At 36.9% G+C, this 8,722-nt stretch overlaps 1 pseudogene; it reads left to right on the plus strand.

Annotated features, from left to right (window-relative positions):
- The first annotated feature begins 7,554 nt into the window (after positions 1-7,554).
- On the plus strand, positions 7,555-8,054 carry LOC140513256 (ATP synthase subunit delta, mitochondrial pseudogene; annotated as a pseudogene).
- Positions 8,055-8,722: the final 668 nt, after the last annotated feature.

Here is an 8,722-nt window from a genome sequence, read left to right on the forward strand (position 1 = left end):
AGGTGCCAAAGGTCAGTGAGAGGGTCTTTACAGCTGGCCGAGAAGGGAGCCATGTCCTCCCATAGCTCCAGCCAAAGCTGGTGGTGACCGAGGCAGCAAGGGGCAGTGGCATTTCCCACAGCAGACAGCAGCTAGCATCCATTGTTGGAGGCCACATAGTAAAGCCCCTGGGGGAACTGAGCAGCTGATCTTAATCTCAGCCCTGAATGCTGGTGGGCCAGAACTGGAGGCAAGGCTGTTGTGGAAAGGAAATTCTACTACTCACAGATTCTGGACACAAAAGTTTCTGGTTGCTTCCAGACCAGTGTGTAGGCTTGATTGTGACACCCTGAAGGAACTCAGACCTTATAGGTCCCTAGGGTATACCTTACCCTTGACAAAGAACCCAAAAGTCTATAGAAATTTACTTTCTTGGTGATCAGGTATCTTCTCCCATCATTTCAGATGAGAAAGAACAATGCTTACCATCAGGGAAAGACATAAAAGTCAAGGCTTCTGTAACCCAAGCAATCAAAATAAATGTTCAATGGTCTCAGGCCATGGAAGAGCTCAAAAAAGAATTTGAAAATCAAGTAAGAGTGGTGCAGAAAAAATTGGGAAGAGAAATGAGAGAGATGTAAGAAAATCATGAAAAGCAAGTCAACAGCTTGCTAAAGGGACTCAAAAAAATGCTGAAGGAAACAATACCTTTAAAAATAGGCTAACTCAATTGGCAATAGAGGTTCAAAAAGCCAATGAGGAGGAGAATGCTTTAAAAAGCAGAATTAGCCAAATGGAAAAGGAGATTCAAAAGTTCAATGAAGAAAATAGTTCTCTAAAAATTAGAATAGAACAGATGGAACCAAATGACTTTATGAGAAACCACAAAATCACAAAACAAAACCAAAAGAATGAAAAAATGGAAGATAAGGTGAAATATCTCATTGGAAAAACAACTGACCTAGAAAACAGATCCAGGAGAGACAATTTAAAAATTATGGGACTACCTGAAAGCCATGACCAAAAAAAGAGGCTAGATACCATCTCTCATGAAATTATCAAGGAAAACTCTCCTGATAATCTAGAACCAGAGGGCAAAATAAATATCAAAAGAATCCACAGATCACCACCTGAAAGAGATCCAAAAAAGAGAAACTCTTAGGAACATTGTAGCCAAATTCCAGAGTTCCCAGATCAAGGAGAAAATATTGCAAGCAGCTAGAATGAATTGTGAAAGTACAATCAGGATAACATAAGATCTAGCAGCATCTACATTAAGGGCTAAAAGGGTTGGAATATGATATTCTAGAAGTCAAAGGAACTGGGATTAAAACCAAGAATCACCTCCCCAGCAAAACTGAGTATAATACTTCAGGGGAAAAAATGGTATTTCAATGAAATAGGGGACTTTCAAACATTCTTGATAAAAAGACCAGAGCCAAAAAGGAAATTTGACATTGAAACACCAGAATCAAGAGAACCATGAAAAGGTAAACAGCAAAGAGAAATCATAAGGGACCTACCAAAGTTGAACTGTTTACATCCCTACATGGAAAGACAATATATGTAACTTCAAACTTTTCTCAGTATCTGGGTAGTTGGTGGGATTACACACACACACACACACACACACACACACACACACACACACACATACATACATACATACAGATAGAGAGATAGATAGACAGAAAGACAGACAGATAGGTAGATAGATAGATAGATAGATAGATAGATAGATAGATAGATAGATAGATAGATAGATAGATAGATAGATGGACAGACAGAGAAAGAGACAGAGAGACAGAGAGAGATACCAAGAACTGTTTGAGTTGAATAGGAAGGGATCATATTTTAAAAAAATGAAATTAAGAGGTGAGAGAGGAATATGTTGGGAGGAGAAAGGGAGATGTGGAATGGGGCAAATTATCTCTTATAAAAGAGGCAAGAGAAAGCTTTTTTAATGGAGGGTAAAAGGGGAGAGGTGAGAGGGAAAAAGTGAAGCTTACTCTCACAGCATTTGACTCAAGGAAGGAATAACATGCACACTCAATTTGGTATGAAAACCTATCTTACAATACAGGAAAGTAAGGCAGAAGGGGATAAGCGGGGGGGGGGGCAAATGGGAGGAGGGAGCAATTAGAAGTAAACACTCTTCTGGAGGGACAAGATCAAAAGAGAGAATAGAAGAAATGGGGGGAAGGATGAAGGGAAATATAGTCAGTTTTATACAACATGACTATTATGGAAGTCATTTGCAAAACAACACATACATAGCCTATATTGAATTGCTTGCCTTCTCATTGGGGATGGGTGGGGAAGGAGGAAGAAAGAGAAGTTGGAACTCAAAGTTTTGAGAACAAATGTTGAATATTGTTCTTGTATACAACTGAAAAATAAGAAATACAGGTAATGGGGTATAGAAATTTGTCTTGCCCTGCAGGACAAAAGAGAAGATGGGGTTAAGGAAAGGGAGGGATGTTAGAAGAGAGAGAAGATTGGTGGAAGGGAATCAGAATGCTTGGTGCTTTCGGGTGAGGGGAGGGGAGAGATGGGGAGAAAATGAGGAACTCAAAACTTTGTGGAAATGAATGTTGAAAACAAAATAAATAACTACATTAATAATTTTGAAAAATTATATAAATAAAAATGTATTTGAGCAGAAAATGTTACTAACTGGGCAAAATTGGCTTTCCAAAGGTGCAATATGAGAAGTCACACAGAAAACAAAATAAGAAATAATTTAAAGACTTGAACAAAAACCTAAAGAAATAAATTTGATCAATGTATTGACAACCAAATGGAAATATAAGGAAATACATTTATTGAAAAATAGGTGGATTACTTTATTTTCAAAATCAATCATATTCTAGGTCAATAACACCTTGTGAACAAACAGAAAGCAATAGAAAAACAGTAGATACTTACTAATCATCTTTGTAAATCATAGCATACATTTACCAACTATAATGGATAATGAAAATATAATGTTGAAAAATGATGCAAACCTAAATAAAGACTAAAATACAATTTGCTTCAGAGTAGGTGGGTCATAACTATGTGTGTCTTCTGTGTGAGGGAGCCTCTACAGTGGAGCCAGTGACATTAGAGAAAGATCCCAAACCAAAGCGCATGATACTTGGAATCCTTAAGGAAAGATGAAACACACCTGACTCTGGGATAACTTATCAGAGACTATTCACTGCATCTGCACCCTTAACAATTGGTACATTACTACCCATTTAGTACATACTTAATAAATGGCAAGATTGATTTATTTATGCCCTGCAACAATAATTTACTCCTGGAATTATTATTCCTATCACAAAGATGAAGGCACAGAGATTTAGAGAACTCAAGTGACTTTTGCCCATGGTCTCAATCTAGCATATGTTAAAAGTGGGATTCAAAAACAGGATTTTGTAATTTGAAGGTAATCTCTCAATTCAATATGCCATACTGCCATAAACACACATACATACATGCATGTATACATACATAATTACACACACATATAAATGTATGCACAGTTTATAAAATAAAAATGACAATATTTAAAATAATTATGAAATATATTAAATATCATGCATTAAACCCAAGACTCATGACATATAGATAATTATAAAGTATTTTAATAAACAAAATAATTTTAAAATTGGATATTTAATTTATATAAAAATTAAATTAATTTAGTAAAATGACTATTCTAAACCAATTAACCTCAAAATCCAATGCTGTAGCAATCAAAATACCAGCAACAGACTTCATGAGAATGTGCAAGGGCTAGACCAGTGAATTCTTTAGTTTAGGTCATTCCTGTTAAGGAAGTCCATTCCATTATTAAAAATCAGCGATAATAGTATGCAATTTCAAATCTTAAAGAGTTGACTGAGACAAGGAGAGATCAATGAATTTGCAATCATAATATCAATGGGTGTCAGAGATATATTCCTTATATTAAAGAGAATGGCAACAAAATTCATGTGATAGAAAGCAAACATAGAGAATATCAATAGAACTTATAAAAGAGCAGATGATCAGAAAATAAACCAAAGAAGTCACAGTCAAAATTATTGGGTAATGTTTATAAAAACAGAAAAAAAATCAGTGAAATATATAAAATGATAGAGATAAAAACAGATACCAATAGTTGATCATTCAATAGACACAGGACTATGAAACTAGGGACAGTATCCATATTCAAGAAAAGATATTGGGAAAATGAGATAGGGATCTGTTCTAGGATGGCTGCAGTAGGAGTGGAAACATAGGAGTGGATGCTACAAATGCTAGAAGTCATAACTGAGAAGACACTCTTTGAATATAGTGGGTGAAAGAGTGTGAAGGCTTGAGGATAACTGAAATTTCAAAGCAAAATGACTGGAAGCTTACTAACACCCTCTTCAGAAAAAGAGAAATCCAAAAGAAAGGATATTTAAATAAAATGTACAATAGAAGATAAACAAATTAAAATAAAAATGCATGATCATATTTTCTATTTTTCAAGCATGAATATAATTTATAAATTAATAAATTCTAATTCATAATTAAATTTTATTCATTTCCATGCATACTTATATAGAATTACATTAATATTAATTTATCTTCTTTGGTTTTAAACAAATACTGTCAAAGCTTTCTGTCTCACAAATACCTTATTGCTTTAAACAACATGAAAGTGAAAATATGATATTTTTAATAATTAATCAGTGTTACACATTTGTGGATGTATCTGAATAATTGACAAGGATTTTTCCAAAAAAATGACTAACTCTGGTGGCCTGTAGAAATTTATTATCTCAAAAAATATTTACAAGCTGCCAATAGTTATAATTTCAACAGAAGTTGAGGATCCAGCACTTTTATTTTTTAAGATTTATTAATATATTTTTAGTTTTCAACATTCATTTCCATAAAATTTTAGCTCCAAATTTTCTCTCCCCTCCCCTACCCTAAGGCAGTGTGTAATTTGATATAGACTTTATGTATACATTCTTATTGGACCTATTTTCACTGTAGTCATGTTGAAAAGAAGAATGAGAACCAATGGGAGATACGAAAAGAAAGAAGGAAAAAAAAAAGAAAAGAAAGCAAATAATATGCATTCAGACTCCATAGTTCTTTTTCAGGATGTGGACAACATTTTTCATCATGAGTCATTTGAATTTGTCTTGGATCTTTGCACTCCTAATAAGAGTGTGTGTTTGTGTGCATGTGTATGTGTATGCTATGTATACACATGCATATATACATATATACATATACATTATATATGTGTGTATGTATATATATAAATATATGTGTGTGTGTGTGTGTGTGTGTGTGTATATATATATATATATATGCCTTCTAAATACCCTAAAAATGAGAAAGATCTTATGAATTATAAATATTATCTGTTCATGTAGGAAATGGTTTCATTTTAATACATACCTTATGACTTCTCTTTCATATTTATCTTTTCTTCCTTCTCTTGTGTTTTGTATTTGAAAGTCAAATTTTCTGTTCAGTTCTGGTCTTTTCTCAAGCATGTATAAAATTTCTCTTTCTCATTGAATGCCCATTTTTTCCCCTGAAGGATAATACTCAATTTTTCTGATTAGGTGATTCTTGGTTGTATTCTTAGCTCCTTTGTCCACCAGAGTATCATATTCCATGCCCATCAATCCTTTAATGTAGAAAATGCTAAATCTTGTGTTATCTGTATTGTGACTCCACGATACCTGAATTTTTTTTTTTCTGGTTACTTGTAATATTTTCTCCTTGACTTGGGAATTCTGGAATTTGTCTGCAATATTCCTGGCAGTTTTTATTTTGGGATCTCTTTCAGGAGGTGATTAGTGGATTCTTGCAATATCTGTTTTTACCTTCAGGCTTTAGAATATCAGGGCAGTTTTCCTTAATAATTTCTTGGAAGATCATATTTAGGTCCTTTTTTCTATCATGGCTTTCAGGTAAGGTAGTTCAACAATTTTTAAATTATCTCTGTTGGATCTATTTTCCAAGTCAGTTGTTTTTCCAATGAGATATTTCACATTTTCTTCTATTATTTTCATTCATTTGGTTTTGTTTATGAGTTCTTGATTTCTTATAGAGTCATTAGCTTCCATTTGCTCCATTCCAATTTTTAAGGAATTATTTTCTTCAGTGATCTTTTGGACTTCCTTTTCCATTTGGCCAATTTGGCTTTTTAAGGCATTCTCCTCATTAGCTTTTTGTACCTCTTTTGCCATTTGGATTAGTCTAGTTTTTAAGGTGTTATTTTCCTCAGTATTAGCAGGGTCTTTAGCAATCTGTTGACTTGTTTTTCATAATTTTGGGCATCACTTTCATTTCTCTTCCCAATTTTTTCTGTACCCCTATAACTTGATTTTTGAAATCCTTTTTGATGTCTTCCATGAGACCAGTTCATATCTTTCTTGGAGGCTTTGGATGCAGGAGTTTTGGCTTGGTTGTCTCTTCTTAGTGTGTGTTTTGATCTTCCTTGTCACCAAAGTAAGTTTCTATAGTCAGATTTTTCTCCCAATTTTTACTCATTTTTCCAGATAATTACTTGACTTCTTAACTTTTTGTTAAGGTAGAGCTCTACTTTCAGTATGGAGAGTGAACTGTCCCATCATTCAGGCATTTTGTACAACTGTTTTAAAAGATATTTGTAGGGACCTGTAAATTTTCAGTTCTTCAGAGGAGGAATGATCTAAGGAAAGGTGTTCACTAGTCTTCTGGCCCACACTCTAGTTCATGGGTGGCACAAACATTCTTTTCTGACCTGGAACTATGAGGAGGGTCATCTCCCCACTAGTACCATGAACTTTACTATATTAGTGCTCCTCTTTACCCCAGGCCTAGGACTGGGACACAGATCCAAGTATGGGCAAAGGAGCAGTATCCTAACTCAGTGCTAGCAAAGAGATCACTCTAATTTCCTTCTGACCAATTGTTTGATCCCTTTACTTTCTGTCAGCTGAAAGTTTCAGAAGCAGTCCTGTTGCTGTTGCTGCCACTATCACTGTTGCTACCATTGCCAATTCAATAACTCCCAAGGCCTGTTCCTGGTTTGCTGGTGCCAGGTTTGTGCTGGTGTGGCCTGTGCTTGATTGCTCTCTACTCTCACCCAGGACTGACAGACTTTTTCTGTTTACCTTCTAAGTTGCCTTTGGAATCTGTGGGCTGAGAAGTCTGGAAACCACCACTTCTGCCAGTGATTCAGTCCCACAAAGCCTGCTCTGGTTTTGCTTGGAGATGGGTTTGTACTGGCATGGTCTATGCTGGACTATGCTCCTCTCTCAGCCTGGTGCAACAGACCTTTCCTGTTGATCTTTCAGGTTGTCTTGGACAGGAAATTTGCTTCACTCTGTCTTTATGTAGGTTTTGCTGCTCTAGAATTTGTTTAGAGTCAATTTTTAAAGGTATTTGGAAGGGTTTAGGGGAGAATTACAGTGAGTCCCTGCCTTTGCCATGTTGGCTCTTTTCTTATGTTGATTTAAAAAAAAATGAAGTATGTTCTCTGTCCTTGCTTGGTTTCCCATTCCCCTTCTCCCACTACCCGGCCTGTTGTTCTCCTCTTCTTCCACCATGCTGCCCACCGCACTGCTCCGCCGCTGCAGCCTCTGCCTGCTGCACCAAGCCTGGCTCCTGGCCCCTTGGGCCGCGCCTACGTGGAGGCTGCCCTGGCAGCCACTGCAGCCACCCCTGGCCAGATATCCTTCACCTTCGTCTCCCAGATGCAGGTGTATTTCAACGAGGCCAATGTGAAGCAGGTGGATGTCCCAACCCAGAGTGGAGCTTTTGGGATCCTCGCTGCCCATGTCTCCAGCCTGCAGGTGCTGAAGCCTGGCATGGTGACTGTGCAAGCTGAGGATGGCACCACCACCAAGTATTTTGTTAGCAGTGGTGCTGTCACAGGGAATGCTGATTCCTTGGTGCAGTTGCTGGTGGAAGAAGCCGTGGCTCTGGATATGCTGGACCTGGCGGCCACCAGATCCAACCTGGAAAAAGCACACTCAGACCTGTCAGGGGCATCAGATGAGGCAGCCAGGGCCAATGAAGTTATCATGAAAGGACTGGTATCATGAACTGGGGAGCCGAGCCCTTGGAGTCCTCCAGAGGTGGTGTAACGGTTCTGCTCCATGCAATCACCCTGAGCTGAGGAGACCAGGAAATAGCCAGGAAGGAAGAGGATACCTACCCCGCAATCCCCCTTCCTGCCTACCCCCCTGCCCTCCACCCCCAGATTAGAAACCACAAGGCTTCTGGACTTTAAAAAAAAATGAAGTACTATGGTAGGGTTTTTTTTTTGTTTGTTTGTTTGTTTTATTGGTCCTTTAGTTTTTGTTCTGTTAATTAATTTTATTTTTACACCAATCTTTTCTGTATATATTTCCTCACACATAATCCCCCCCACACACACTTTACTTTCATTAATTTAGTGAGGTAGAAAGAGAGAGAGAGACAGAGAGAGACAGAGAGAGAGAGAGGAGACACAGTATTCTAACTTTTCAGACATTACTCATTGGAGTAAAGTGAGAAAAACAGAAAAATTCTTAAAGAATCTAGATAAGAAAATCTGTTTTTAAGTATATAGTCTTATTACTCTGATAAAAGAAAATCTTTGAACCCCACTGTCTATTCATGGAACAACCAATCTTAATCATGATCATCCATATTCCTCTTTCATCTTCACTGTAGCTTTGACTTGGATTCTTCTCCCATTTGGTTACATGCTCACTCCTTTCAGGTAATT

The sequence above is a fragment of the Notamacropus eugenii genome, chromosome 1, assembly GCF_028372415.1.
Source record: "Notamacropus eugenii isolate mMacEug1 chromosome 1, mMacEug1.pri_v2, whole genome shotgun sequence".
Classification (NCBI taxonomy): Eukaryota; Metazoa; Chordata; class Mammalia; order Diprotodontia; family Macropodidae; genus Notamacropus; species Notamacropus eugenii.